The sequence below is a fragment of the Crocodylus porosus genome, unplaced genomic scaffold (genome assembly GCF_001723895.1).
Source record: "Crocodylus porosus isolate Cpor-Errol unplaced genomic scaffold, CroPor_comp1, whole genome shotgun sequence".
NCBI lineage: Eukaryota > Metazoa > Chordata > Crocodylia > Crocodylidae > Crocodylus > Crocodylus porosus.
The window spans coordinates 5374433-5388727 of NW_017728925.1; the positions used below are offsets into that span (position 1 = coordinate 5374433).

Sequence of the window (14295 nt, forward strand, 5' to 3'; positions counted from 1 at the left end):
ACTTTTCTAAGGGTAGACCACAGGGGTGTGGGCACACAACACAGGAGTAATCCAGCTTTCCACTTGTGCAACTATTGAGTAAACACATGATGTATGGCTCTATGATAGTGCAAGTCTGGGGGTAAAGTTACCCCTTCGAAAGTAGGAGTATCTACACTGGTTTAAATTACATTTGTGTTTTGGTGGTGCTGGTTGTAGCTGTGTTGGTATAAGGACATAGGCAGACAAGATTCTTTGGGTAAGTGAGAAATCTTTTAATAGACCAACTAAATAGTTGGGAAAATTGTTCCTTGCAAGCTTTTGGGCAAAGGGAGAGAAAAATTGTTTTTTGCAACACTTTTGGGCAAAAGGAAGGGTGTTTGTGCTCGAAAGCTTGCAAAGAGCAATTTTTTTCCAACTATTTACTTGATCTAATAAAAGATATCACATTTACCCAAAGAATCTTGTCTACTTGTGTACTGGTGATGTCTCTGCAGCTCCAATTCCATGCCAGGGTAACACTTTGTTCAGTGCAGCATGCTATGGCCAGCTCCCTACACCTAATGGCCATGTGCTGTAATGGTGCCAACTGCAGACAGCCATCTTGGTCATCTGTGTGCTTCAGACAGACACCAGCATGACTTGCATGGATTTGGAAACAGAAGTAAGTCACACTAATGATAAAGGGTCATATGTCTGCACCCCGAATAAGGAGGATGAAGTGCAATGGTGCAGAAACATACAGGGTCTGGGTGACTGACTCGGGAGTTAGAGAAAGCCTGGGAGAAGGCTAAGCAGACAGGAGCCCAACAGGGGGTTCAGGGGAGACACTGGGAGACAGACTTGCATGGAGCAGATGATTCATCACCAAAGGAAATAGAAGATGTATGGTGCAAATTAAAGGAGCCTTTACTGAGTCAGGAGCTGAGACAAATTGAAGTGGCCTATGGTTGTACGTCAGATGAGATACATGGCTGGGAGAGAAAAATCTAGACCCTCCCGCCACAGTGCACTCTTTGCTCTTCCTCTTCCCCTAATAATTCAACCATATGTCCTGTAGTACCAAGGCACCTAAAGAAAACTGCCAGCATCAGCAGCTAAAAATAAAGCGTGGGGAGGCACAGGTTGAACTGCAGTGAAAAGCAAAGCAGAGTCCTTCAATGCCCAGAGAGAGCAGCTGTTCAGCTTTTCTAAACTTCCCCTGGAGGGACCAGCTGCTAAGACAGCTGTCCACCCCTGTGACAGCTCATGCCCAGGCCCTGTTGGACATATGCAGCTATGCATATACCCAGGGTCCTGTGGCAGTGCCAGAGGGGACTTTCCATCCTAACACCACCCACAGAAGCAGAGGAGGCCAATGTCCAGATGGCGTGAGGGAAGCAGATGGAAAATTACCTGGAACACGAATACCTCTCAGCTCCCCACTGCTCTCAAGAAGGCACCTTACCTGACATACTGATGCTGTACCACAGGCAGGATAGCATTTGCCATGAAGATGATATGGGATAGATCAGAATTCAGAGGCCCCGAACCTGCAACAAGCTCTGTGCAGTTTAAAGGCTCTGAGGAAAAGCTGGGAGAGCTGCAAGAAGAGCTGTGAAGTGACCTGACAGAGCTTTGTCAAGTGAGGGAAAGGAGGAATTACAAGATGCAAGGATACCCAATCTCAATCCCAGAACTCAGAGGTTAAGATGTCAACATTTTGGGGCTGGGTACAGATAAAGCTGACTACAGTGGGTAATAAACCCATACAATTAGATCCTGGGCCAAGTGACTGAAGTAAAAAGCAGAGAGATAAGTGGGTGGCTATGCCTCAGGGGTAGGGAATCCCAGGCATGTGTAGGCCTTTTACTTGGCACTCACACCTTGGGGAAGGGGCAGGGGCTGAGCTGCCACTACAAGGATTGGGCATCTTGTGGCTGCCCTGCTATCAGCCCTTGGCATGCCAACATCTTACAAGTCAAGGTCGCGGGTGGTTTTGGCACTTGTCCAAAAATGTTAACGACCCCTGCTATACCTGGTTTTGGAGGACTAGATGAAGGGGAGGAAGAGAAAGATGGTGGCTTTGTGGTGAAGGGACTCTCCTGAAGATCTGGGGTTAAGTCCTACCTCTGCCACAACCTCCTTGGGAACATCACTTCACCTCTCAGTGCTTCAATCCCCCATTTGTGAACCTGGGCAAAGAATGAACAATTCTTTGTTACTCAGTTTCTGAGCTCTTTGGAGCAGGTACTGCCTCTTACACAGTGTACAGCACCTAGCACAGCAGGGACTTGATCTCAGGCGGTGCTTCTAAGTAGTATTGCAATACTAAACATCCAAGCAGATACTGGCAAGCAAGGTCAAATAAATAGCCTCTTTTTACTTCCCAGTTACAAATACTACTACTAAGCGACTTTGAACATTCGTGCCAGGGTAACTTATCACTGAAGATCTCACAGCTCTTAAACCATAACTAAGCCCCATAGTCCCACGTGAGGCAAGTATTCTTGTTGTTATTCCTGCTTTATAGAGGCAGAGGTTAAAACCCCACTCCACAAATTGGCTTGTCCGTGTCCAAGAGTACGTGGCAGAGCTTGGAAGAGATCCCTAAAATCCCGGGTCCCAAATAGTTTTCCTGTTGGCCAGATCCTTAGCAGGTGCAAATCCCTGTACTTCCATAAGCTTGATGGGCCCATGCTATTTTGAACCAGCTAGGGCTGTCCCACAACTCCCTGTTCTTTTGTGAGCATTAGACTACTTTAATTGATTACAGACTAATTAAAAGTTATCATATGGGCTATGCAACAGAGCTTTTATTTTCTCTTCCCATTATGTTAACACGTAGCCACAGAGCAAGTCAGTAGCCCAAAAGGACAAAGTTTCTCCAAGTGACCTCTCCTTCCAGAAGATTCAATAAAAGAAAAGGATCAATGCAATGAAAGGAGGATGGCAGGATAGTGATGTTCTGAAACAACATAAGCCTTGACCTTTGGATCAGTGCTCCTTGCAACATCTCAAGCCAGCTCTAGTAAAATAGTTACTGATGTGTAAAGGCTGCGGCTTCAAAGCAGACGGCAAGAGATGAATTATGCAGTGAGCAATCTCCTTCTTCCTTCCTTCCTTCCATACAAATGTCTGCCCTACCCAGTAGTAAGGAGAACTGGAGAATATACTCACAAATCCAGGGTGAACGGCCATTCCTAACAGCAGCAGCAGATACCTGGTGCTGCTACTCCATCATGGAGTTCACTGTAACTATTTTACAAAGAAAAGCAATATGGAGTAGGAAGAGAGGAAAATCAGGCCTTTTCTTTGAGAACCATCCTGCAGGCTCCATTTAAGCAAAGCACTCATTGATATCAAGGGGCCTAGGCAATGGCACATTCCCATAGCCAATAAAAATTTAGGTCACTTTCCCATAGTCAATAAAAATTTGTCAGAAGTGCTCAGCACCAAATTTGCACCCAGCATGCTAAACCCTGTGAGCCCCTAATGTGTGCATTGTGCTACCTCCAGGCCTTCTGTCCGTAAGCTGCACACCTGCTGGCAGTCAGGTCCCCAGAGAGTTTTAGGTACCTAACGTGGAATTTGGGCATCTCAGTCCAAAACTGTACTCCTGAAGATTGTGCCTAGAGATGACTCAGTTATTGATATTAAAGTTTTACAGGTGCCTACATTTCTGCTTCTGTGTGTGCCCAGAAACTAGCCTAACAGGTTGTTCCCCTAAACCACATCAGGGTCCACAAACTAGTCACTCTTTTGCCCCAGCTGTTTTCAGAGCTCATCCACCTGACTGGGCTCCACACAATAGGGAGCAGCCCTTCAGACCCTAGCCAGAGGAAAGGGAAGTGGTGGTAGTGATGGTAACACAACTTTCCTTTCTGAAACAGCTCTGTGGTTACTGCACTCCTTTCCTTCGCCTGAAGGGATTTTTAAATTTTTCCTTCTTTCTTCCCTTTATCCTTGCTGCTGCTGAGTGTAATCAAATGATGTTTAAAGTTGCCTCCATTGAACTGTGTCCCAGCTCCTATTTCCACTCAAGTTATCCAAACTTCTCCAACTTTGGAAAAAATACAAAGTAGAAAAAAAGTGTAGATCTGGGCCTTAATTTTCTTGCTTTTTCAAAAACAAGGAAGGACTCCAGGATCCCACTGCTGCTAGGCATGTGTTATTGCCAGTAATTAATAATAATACCCCAGACTGTTCATCTTGCTCAGAAATAGCTCATGCCCAACCTACAGACAAATTTCAGTACTTTGCACCCAACGGTTAACAGTACTGAGCCAAAATTAGATGCCTTGTTTTTTCCCCCAACTTAGGTAGAGACTCTGGTTTCTGAACGTGAGTCTGTAGATTGTACAACTCTCGACTCGATTTCCAACAGCCTCCAGAATGACCAGTTCTTACTGTTTGCCCAGTTCTTCCTCTGTAAGGACTTGCATACAAAAAGGCACTCAGGAAAAAAAAATAAAATCCAGATTTATTTATTTATTTTTAGATTTATATTTTAACAGTATCTGAAAGGCTCACAGCAGCTTACAGCAAGAAAACAACCTACAGACACTGACTGATCGCAAGCCAGGTTTATGCACTTTGTTAGTTATTAGCAATACTGTGAATGTAAAATGTAATAGCTGCTTTGTAGTAAACCCCTGTGTAGATGTTCTCATTCAGAATTCAACTGGCCTCACAGTGTTCAGCTCTGATATTTTTTAAAAAGACTTAGTTTTCTTGTTCAAGAGAGCTTTTTGTTTCCACATTTAAGCTAAGTGGAGGGACAAGAATTAAAACTAGGCCGTGGTTAAAATCAAAATGAAACATTTCAAAGGGATCAAGACAAAAACACTGGCTGCCTATCAGGTGCTTGGGGATGGGGTGGGAGGCATTTTAATTACAGCGGTTCCTGGACTGCCGCTGTAACTCAAACGGCTCACTGTCATGTGTATTAAGCCCCTGCATGTTTCAAAATGGCTGCAGATTACTTTATCTAAAGCACACATTTAGATAAAGCACACCACCTGGAGCCATTTTAAGATGCTTAATATATATGATGGTGAAGCGATGCTCTAATTAGCACATGGAGCAGACTGGATTAATTGAGTTTGCTCCGACACGTTCATATTAGAACACAAACAAGCACGTCTATAGGCACCCATTATGACTGACCCAACGTGACATCTTTTCCATTCCTGGTTTTTACAAATGGTTGACCTTTCAATTTCTTGGCCTGATTCAGGACAAGAAACAGTTTTAAAATTGAGAAAATGTCCATGGGTTTAGACACTCATTTTGCTCCCAGCTCTGGGACCTACCTGACTCCTTGAAGATCCTGCCTACATCTGCTCTCCCTCCCCCTCTTCCGTTCCCCCCCAACTTTCTGAGCGACCCGGGAGAAAGGACTGCCAGTTGCTACCTTGGAAGAACTGCAGCAGAACGGGAGAAATTCCAAATGGCCACTATGTATAATGCTCTACATTTTATAAGCTGGATCCAAGAGAAACTCTTCTGTTTCTGAGCTGGTTTCACAACTGGCTTGCAGTCTTGCTAACAATGCCCCTGCACCACCTGGACACGTTTCTACAGAGCCTGCCAGCAGCCAGTCAGATAATATACTGAGTTCTGTGAGACGTGATGCTTGCAGTCCACTCTAGGTCTGTCCTTCCTCATTTTCTGCTCCCTCTTTATTACTGCTGTCTAGTAGAAAGAGCTGAGCGGGCTGCTAAGATGACTTCACACATGTAGTATGGATGCCGTTAATCTTATCAGGCTAAATGAAAAAGAATAACCTCCTAGTACTACATCCAATGTTATATATGCTGGCTGCTTTCCATGGAAAGCCAGCAAGTCTGAAAGCTGGATGGTGACACCTGGAACAGATTAGCTGGCAGCGGCTAGGCCTCCTCCTTATCTATCCCTTCAAAAATCTGAACGGTATTGGCTTAAGGCCTTCACTGCATTAAGGTGTTTAATGTCCAAAAGACAATTACTATATTGCATAGTCAGGAAGGACTCATAAGAGACCCTCCAAGCTTTATGTTGGACAGGACAGCTGGCCAAAACGCTTCAATCAATTTTTCCCTCTGTCCAAAACAGAGTTTTAACCTGGGTTAAGAAATGTGTTTCCCTTTGGTTTTCTCAAACTGAAAAATAATCCAAATGTTGGATGGATGTTAATATTTTCCCTTCTTTCCCCTTTCTCCTTTTTTGCTGCTGAATGCAGTAAAACAACTGACATTTAGAGATTTCCTCCATTATATTTCCCCCCCATCAGCAATCAGACTTTCCAGAACTTCTCCAACTTTGGGAAAAATACAACGTATAACAAAATGAAACAAACCCATAACTTTACATTGTGAAGTAAGTCACTGTGAAACCTCTTTCTGGGCTGAAGTACCTCGCTGAATCAGAGAGTTAAGGATCAACCAGCGAAAGTAACTGAATTGAGGACATTAGCAGCTAAAGGATATGAAGTCCTCCCACACAGTAGAAGCCTGAAATGGTGGGTAACAACCCAAGTGTTTCTTAAAAATACATAGCTGCTGACAGTCCCAAAAGGCCAGGTTGGTGAGGACTTAACTGCATTTCTTAATCAACTAATACCTACAACTCTCAAGATAAACCCTGAAGAAGTTTCAATTTACATAAAAATGTAGACTGCCAAAACGACCTTCATCTGGCAGCCTTGGGACAACAGGAAACAATCACTTTTGGAGCACTTCACTTATTGACAAACTGCTGCTCCAGGCTATAGCCAAGAAACAAAAACAATATATAAAAGGAGAGAATCAACTTCTTGCAAGATGAGGGACCAATTAGGCAGAAAGGAGTGAGGCCCAGAAATGTTCCGGGACTTGGATATGAAGATAGATTGACTCTATCTGGATAAACAAAGGAAAAATACAGACTTCGCTGGACCAGGTGCAGAGTGATTTTTATTGCTAGAACTTCTTGCTGAAGTCAACATAATTTTTCTCTTTAATTATATGGGATAGGGAGGAAAGATGGCTATAATTCAACTGTGCTCCTTCACAGGTGCAAAGAAGCACAGAAGAGATTAGAGCAGCCCCAGAGTTTCCCTTCCTAAAACTACTTGGTGATCCAAGGCAGTGTAAAACCTCCCCAGCAGACACCCCTTCTCCCTCTTCCAGCCCCAGCATGCCCTGTGCACCTGGGATCTCAAAGGCCCTCGCAGCACCGTTTTGGGCTCACCACTGAAACAAAGGAAAGTAAAAGGGAGAAGAATCTTTCCCCAAATTATTTGCATCTGACCTCATTTTAATTCTGCTAGCATAGTTTGCATAAGAGGCTCTTTTGGGTTGAATGAGCCCTATTTTCAAGGGTTTTATTTTTTTATGAACACACATCACCACTGGATCTGAGCATCACTTATATGAACTCAACAGTGATGAAAAGTTGTTCTTAGTTGGACTTCATGGAGTTACTACAATTGCTTTTGAAGGTTAAAATTCTGTTCAGGATAGATTTTTTTAAAGACTATATTCTTTTCATCTTTTTATCTAGGCCAGGTTTAGATGTGGAAGGGGGTGTATCAGAATGACACGCATCAGTGTCATAACAGAGAGACTCGCGTAGTGGTAATTATTGCTGAAGCTTAAATTCTGCACCTTGCAACCTGACAAAAGTAAAATATTGCCAGTGAGCTAAACTGACTTGCTCATTTTTTTCATTACATTTTTGACGCATGAGGGAAATAAAGTGTAAATTTCATCAGGAGTCCCTCCATTTTCAACTAGTTCTGCCGTTAACTATAAACTGTGGCTAGAAAGCTGTACAGCTCAATGCACATGTATGTACATAGGAGTTTTCTGAATGGTGCTGCTACTGTTGCAACTAAACACAGATACAGGCTCCCAAACACAGTCTGAGTTTTACACACAAGTAACAACACTGAATTCACCAAGGCTACTTATTCGCATAAAGTTAAGTGTGTGTAAAGTGTTCCTGGCATCAGGACCGGCTTTCTACTGAAACTTCTCTTCTCCCCGCCCCAGAGAAGTGTGAGAAAATCAAAACACCAATATAAGGAATAAATCCTGGCCCGATGCCCGTGAGTGGTGGTTTATGCAATTATCTCTTGGTGGATTCAATTTGTGTTAGAAAAGTGGTTTTAAATAGGAATTACTTTGGAGAAGTTCAATTCTCCACGTCAGTAGGTACCTCATTTTAAAGGTTCATATTGTTGATGTTATCTCTGTGACATTACTGCTAAAATATAATAAAAAAGGTTGAAAAGCCGCACAAGACCCTGTTTTCTCATACAGGAGGGTAACTCTATGGACTTTGGCTATGGCTGCAGCTGGGTTATCTAACTAGCTCAGGTGCTGATCACAGCAACACAGAGCTATGTGGCCAAGTATTCATCAAGCTTCTTGATTTGATTTTGTAAACCAAGCTAAGCTCTTTGATGCTGCGGTACACTGCTAGCACTACCCGAACTAACTAGTTTAAAGCTAACTCAGGTCTGTCTGCTTGAACAGTAGCCAAAGGAGTGACTGCAATGTGGATATATCCTTTAAACATGGTTATTATTGAGATATACCAGCATAAGCAAGTGGACAGTCAGGTTCGTGCAGTTTTCATCCGATTTAAACTTGAATGTATACAACCACCGTGTGGATAAAATCAGATCAGAGAATAGGTCAGAGGAGGAACTGAAATGTTGTAAACAATTATCCAAAGCAAAATTTGGTCACGTTAAATGGTTCTAGTAGTGACACATGTGCAAGTAGTGATGTTGGGGACTTGGTCAAAACACTGGCATGGAAAGCTGGGTTTTTGATGGAAAGGAATCTTTGATTGGCAGTGTTTATTTTCTTCCAAATGTTAAAATTTTCACTGGAAAAATGTTTCTTTGTTGTTTGTTTTAAACAGTTTTCAGCCTATTAGACTTTCTGTTGATGAAAACAGACATCTTCCCTAAGACTGTTTTTTGTTTGTTTGGTTGGTTTTTTTTAAGTGAAGGGTTGACATTTCCTATAAAAAAAAAATCATCCTACTAGTTCTAATTAGCAGCTGTGTTTACTAGTTATAAGACCCTTATTCAGAGATGCCTGTGTTTAAACCCATCTTCATTTAGCAAAGCACTTAAGTATATGCACAAGCTTAAGCCATATCCATGCCAGTGGGACTTAAGCATGTGCTTAAGCGCTTTGTTGGCTCAGGCCCTTAGTGTTGTCAGTGTAATCTGTTCTGCAAAAGCCAGGATGGTATTCCTTATTCCTCTAAAATATGGTACTTTAATAAGGAAGATTTTCAGCAACCCAGCAGAGAGAAAATTCATCATAATCCACTAAGGAAACAATGGCTTGCCTACACAGGAAAGCAATTGCAAAATAAGATAGAGCGTAAATTTAGGATGTAGCAATTCTGCCTTAGCCTCACATAGATATTTTTATGCTGCACTAAGTGTGCCTTTTTGCCATTTAGCTTAATCTCCTCCAAAATAGACTCAAAAGGCACTCAGTGCCTAATAAGAATATCCGCACAGGGAGCGAGTAACGAATAGCTACTGCGGTCTATTTTCCCTGTCTTGGAGCTTGCCTACACAATGACTCTTTTGCTGTCTGTGACTCACAATCTGCTGCCACTGAAGTCAACAGCAAAACTCTTACTGAATTCAGGCTTTCACTTTGCTAATAAAAGAGAGGCAGGCTGACATCTGGCACTGGGGTCATTGGCTGTACACTAGGTGGAAGGAGGTCTTGAACAACAGGCTTGCAGCACATTTTTATTAGTATTATTTATATGGGTAAGGCCTGGAAGCTGCCAACAGAAATCAGGGCCCATTTACAAGGCAAGGCAGAGCCTTTGCCCCAAACTGCTTGAAACCTAGATAGACAAGAGATAGGAAGGGCAGAAGAACGTGGCCAGGTTACGGCAGAGCTGAAAATGTAACCAGCTGAACAGATGGCTCGTTCATAAAGGCCGAGCACAGGAACTTGTGAGGCCTGGATTCAATTTGTACTACGTAACAGACTTCCTGTGTGATCCCAGACAAGCCTTTTGATCCTCAAAGGTTTTGAAGCACTCCAATTCCACCAATTTCAGTGGGAAGGAGGTGCCTAGAGATACTTGAGTATCTGGACTTTAGTCTCTCTCTCTCTCTCTTTGTTCCTCATCTGTAACGGTACCTTATCTCATAGGCATATGAGGGGATACGCACTCTGAAGACCATGGATACTACATCAGTGGGGTCCCCTCTCAACACCTTAGTTAAATAAATATGGCTCCATAAGTGGGTGCCCTGTGGGCTGCCCAAAGAGTGAGGGTGCCAGTAGCTGATGATAGGTGATGTTCTTACAGGTGTGGGCAAGAGGGAGCAAGGAAGTAATCCCTCCTTATGACTCATGTGGTGGTTCTCTTGTGCAAGAACATAAACTGAGCCGTGTAGGAATATAGTTAAGGGGCTGGTCTCAGCTTTGTGACTTCTCTCCTCAACCTGCCCAGAATCTTCCCTTTCACAGCTGGCAGATTAATCGTCACACTTGGTTTCCATTGAATAATGACAACATTAATCTGAGCATTATCCTGTTAATGTGCATTTTTATGTGCTATTTTATTGTGTATTACAAGCTCAAACAGGCCTTTCCAAAGCCCCAAATCAAATTAAGTCTCTCACTTACAAGAGACTGGGTGTGACTGCAGTGCTACCAGGCTAGACGGGGAGGTCTGGGTTATTTGTTTGCTAGGCATGTGAAGATGGAGTCGGAAAGAGCTGTTCTGGCTGGTTACCTCCTGGGTGGACTCCCTCATAATGCAATCAACTGCAGCATTTCTGAAGAGAGAGGATGTCAAGCCTACACTTCACACAATGCTTAACCCCTCTTTCCCATTACTACAAACACCTTCTCATTAGTGGCTGCTGGTCTACAGGGAAGAGATGGGCGAGGCTTAATTTAAGTGCTGGGGCCACATTTCTTTCCACATGAGATGGCTAAATGCCCTCTGACTCAACCTGACAGGATTTGAAGGTAGCAATCAAATCTGGATACCTGTAACACCCAATGTGGGGGATAAAACAATCCCAAGGAAACAATTTCATAATGCAGCCTAGCCAGGCCTTACCAGAGACAGGCCATGGACAGTAATATCAGGCCACATTTCCAAAAGGGTACGGTTCCCACCGGAAGGAAGGAGAGCCCGTGAGACATTTTGGACCCGTATAATCTTCCCCGACATCATGCTTTAGACAGGTCTTGCTGCTCAGACACCACTAGGCATTAGGCCTGTGCGAAGCAGCTAGTATTCGCTTTGGATTCGAATTCAGCCAATTCAAATCACTGTCCCGATTTGATTCGGTGAATCTGATTCTCTAAATCAGCCAGCCAGGCCCATCCCCTGCCTGCTCTCCCAGCCCAGCAATGGCTGCCTAGCCCACCCCAGCTCCCAGCACTTGAGGGGGAAAAGGCCTCCACTCAGCAGGTGCTGCTGGGCAGCGGGCGAGCCTCACTGCCCCACGCTGCATGGGGGGCTCTGCCACAAGCCCCCCAGCCCCCCTTTGCTCCCTCAGCCTCCCCACGGGGGCCCTTTTAAAAAAAAAAAAAGGAGAGAAAACCCCAGACTCACCGCTTCTACTGGCAGGGAGTGATCCCCGCTGCCCCATACCATATGGGGAGCTCTGCACAAGCCCCTGAATCCCTGAAGCTGCTGCAGGAGCAGTGAGTCCCAGAGCTTTTTTGGGTTTTTTTTTTCTGAAAGGGCCAGAGCTGGCCCAGACGGGGCACCCGGGGGGTGGGGGGTGGTCAAGGGCTCATAGCAGAGCTTCCCATGCAGCGTGGGGCAGTGGGGGGCAGCGGGGATTGCCCCCCTGCCTGGCAGCACCCAGTGAACACCAGGGCTTTTTTTTAAAGTACTGAGCTGGGATGAGCGGGGGCAGCTGTGGGGGTGGGGGAAGGGAGGGCTGGTGGAGCAGGGCAGGTCGGGGGGCTGGCAGAGGTCCCCCCCCCCCACTAGTACTTACCAGCTTGGAGTCAGATTCAGCTCCCTGCTGCAGCCACTGGGGACTGCCTGAATCATCAAAGCTCTTTGAATCTTTTCCAAAGATTCGGGGAGCCTTGAATCAATTCAGACCTTTAAATTGGTCCTCTGATTCAAATCAGATTTGGCGATTTGGTCACCGAAATCCAGCCGAATCTCCTCTGAATCGAAGCACCACCCGAAGCTTCATACAGACCTATTAGGCATGTCTGTGCTGCACACTTCACCTAGTCCTTCACATGATCCTCCCAAACAAAGACTGTGGATTTAGTTTTGGAGGAGTTTTAAACACTTGTGCTTCTTGATATGATTGGGCAATATAGAGTAGAGGGCAGATTCCATATTAGCTCAGGCTGGAAGCTGCCCACTTTCCAGTGAGGACACAGGTAGAAGTCCCCAAGGGCTGACACTTCTCCAGTGTCCTGTGCAGAGGCACAGGCAAGTTATCCGACAGTTCACACAACTGCCTTGGAAAGACTCTGAGAATATAATCAGGGAAAACAAAGGGACATGTCCACAGGCACATGCATGTGTTGTGGGAATAGCAAGATGCTGTGCTGGAAGTAGGGCTACGCATTGGGGTACTGACCCAGGTGTTAATCACCCAGGTTAATTGTGCAGCATAGGCACAGGTATTCTGTCACCATAGCTTTATTCTCCACACCTTTGATGCCATCGCCTCTCTCATTTATCTCTTCCCACTCGCTACATACATACATACATACATATACATACCTTTGCCTCTGCTCAGACAGATTGGTTACACTGCTCTAACATGTGCCAGCAGCAGCAGTTTCCATTTCAAGCCCTTTTATAATGAATGCTCTCGCCTACAGATGAGTGAACTTGTTAAACTATGCTACAAACATCTTTTCAGACATGCAGAGCACAACAGAGCACGAGGGAAAAAAGCTGGATGGGAACATTTCTACTGCCTGACAGGTGTGAGCTGTCTGCTCTGACCTTGATTTTAACCTTGCAAAATCTGGAAATGTCACATTAACTACAGTAGCATTGCTACTACAGTCACTGCTATCCCCTCCCTCTAACCAACTTTCTGCTCTGCATTATTTTGGATCCCAGCTCTAGGGCTGACTTCAGATCCCTGCACTGTTATTCTCTTTCAGATGCCTGCCAAATGTCTGTACTTCTATTTTCTAATAGGTCCACATGCCTCGGAATATATAAGTTTCCTAACCCTTTCCTTGGATTTTAAAGCTGGCTAGACATTAAACAGCCCCCCAGGCTTCTGTCACCTCTGGCCAGCTGTGTAGAATTAATCAGGGAGGTATTGCATTTATGTGACATTTATAAGCAGGATATCAGTACTTTTAATGGCCATACTAAAGTTAGACACATGGTGTGCTCTGGGACTTTTTCCTGGAGCGTGCTGTCATGAGCTAGCAGCTCTCATGGAAATCACTGAGAGTCATGAGTGCTCCGAATCTTCCAGGTTCAGGCTCATGGTCTGGGGCATGGCTTTTGTGCTCTATGATGCATGATAAGCCATGGTAACAAAGACTCTGAATTCATCCCCCTTAAGCGTGCTGTCATGCAAATGACATTTTGCATTCATACCAAAAAGCCCTTCCCAAAGTCTCTTGTCATGTCAAGCTGCTCTTCACTCCTGTCTGTGGCTTTTGCTCATTACTCTACGGTGTTGGGTTGTTAGCTGGCAGAGCAAGTCACCTCTGTGTAAACAAGCCAGTTGGGCAGCCTTGGATAGGAAAAGGTTGCAGCATGCAATAACTTTTTTCTGCTCTACATATTGATGAGGCTTCAAGAGCCTTAATCAGGGGACAGCATAATATAGGCACCATCCTCTGCATATTGATGCTAGCAAGCATTACCTTTAAATAGTTGGCTTCTGAAGCAGGACTTGAAAATTAGGGGTATGATGGAAGAAAAAAGGACAAAGGTACCTTAGCAACTGGGGGCACAGCGCCTTTATCAGCAGACATGTAGAGTAGGGCAAGGTGGCAGCTTTCTTTGAGGTGACCACAGGCCTAGCTGTGCCCGGAGGCATCACTGGAAGCACTTTTGACCCACAGAGTAAGTAGGCTAGGATGAAGCAGAACACTTACTAGTAATGCTCACTTCCTGTGATCTTACTGGGCAAACAGGAGCTGCTGAAAGCCAGGACTGAAGCACATTAGCATAGCTATGTGCAACTACTGAGGGCTGGAATAAGGGGAGCTATACAGCAGAGTTGAAGGCCCATAGGAAGCCTTATGTTAGGGCAGGAGTGCTCAACCCCTGGTCCATGGGCCAAATCTGGCCTGTGAAGCCATGGAATCCAGCTTGTGGGGCTCCCCATGGGTTGGGAAATTTGGTGGT

General features: G+C 44.7%; 1 protein-coding gene across 2 annotated transcripts in view; it reads right to left on the reverse strand.

Moving 5' to 3' along the window:
* The window catches only part of WHRN (whirlin), a 108318-nt gene that overhangs the window by 62013 nt on the left and 32010 nt on the right, over window positions 1–14295 (reverse strand). The window lies entirely within an intron of this gene.